We start from the raw sequence: 996 nt of genomic DNA, 5'->3' as shown, positions 1-996 counted from the left end.
GGAACTACCTTGTGCAGTGTTGTTGCCTAGGGCGGAAAGCTCGTTAGCGCCGCCGCCCGAGCGTCCCTACGTTTATCACAGGAGAGGTCTCGAGAGCTAGGGACACTCACTGTAGGTGTAGCCGACGAACTGGACTGCCAGAACGCCGGACAAGCCGCCGGAGAGGCTAAGTCAGTGTCTTAGGTTCTTCGCCGAAGGTATTGGTTCGAGGTGGACGAAGTCTGCGTCAGGTCAACAGACTATGGGAGACGATCAGCCCACACCCAGCCGAGATAGCACCCCTTCGAGACGCCGAAGTCGACTTCGCGTACTCTCTGGACGCCAAGAATCATTACACGGCGTGACTCGGTTCGTACGTAGCCAGCGGAGGCCAGTAAACAGATATCGCAGCCGCTGATCAATGGCTGCCGTATCTAAGTGCTAGTCTGTGACACCCGCTCTCCCAGCAGGCGGAATAAGAGACGCGACTCTCCCGATGTGTCGCACTAGGCAGCCCATAGGCTAAACAAGGGAAGAGAGAAGAGTTAGTCCCTCTTCCTTGGAAGAGTTCGTTCTCCTCCTTCTCTTGGTGATCGGGTAGCAGAGTGACGGGAAGAGAGCTCCGCGGTTGCTTCCGATGGTGCTGGGCGCGCCGGAGCTCACACCTATCCAATGTTATTTTTGTGCAGATGTTAATGACTTTCCTGCTACGTTCGTCAAGAAGCGGATTCGTATTCGGGTGGTTGCGTAGATGCGTCATTACGGTTGTGTGAACGCGGTACTTTCGCGATTCGAAAGCACAACAGTCTGGAGCCCCAGGCTCGCTCGCAACAATCACTGGCTTCCACCAGGTGTGGCGGGAACTCGTGCGCTGTAAGGTGTGATATGCCGGGCTCGGGGCCGGCTCCTAGCAAGCCGCAAGAGCGGCAACTGGAAGCAACGGCGACTGGAAGCAAAACTAGTGTAGCGAGAATTATGTTGCCGCTATTTAACTAGTATTGCTACTATAGAGTAAGT

The sequence above is a fragment of the Cystoisospora suis genome (assembly GCF_002600585.1).
Source record: "Cystoisospora suis strain Wien I chromosome Unknown contig_792, whole genome shotgun sequence".
NCBI classification, from domain to species: domain Eukaryota; phylum Apicomplexa; class Conoidasida; order Eucoccidiorida; family Sarcocystidae; genus Cystoisospora; species Cystoisospora suis.
This window is presented reverse-complemented; position numbering follows the sequence as displayed.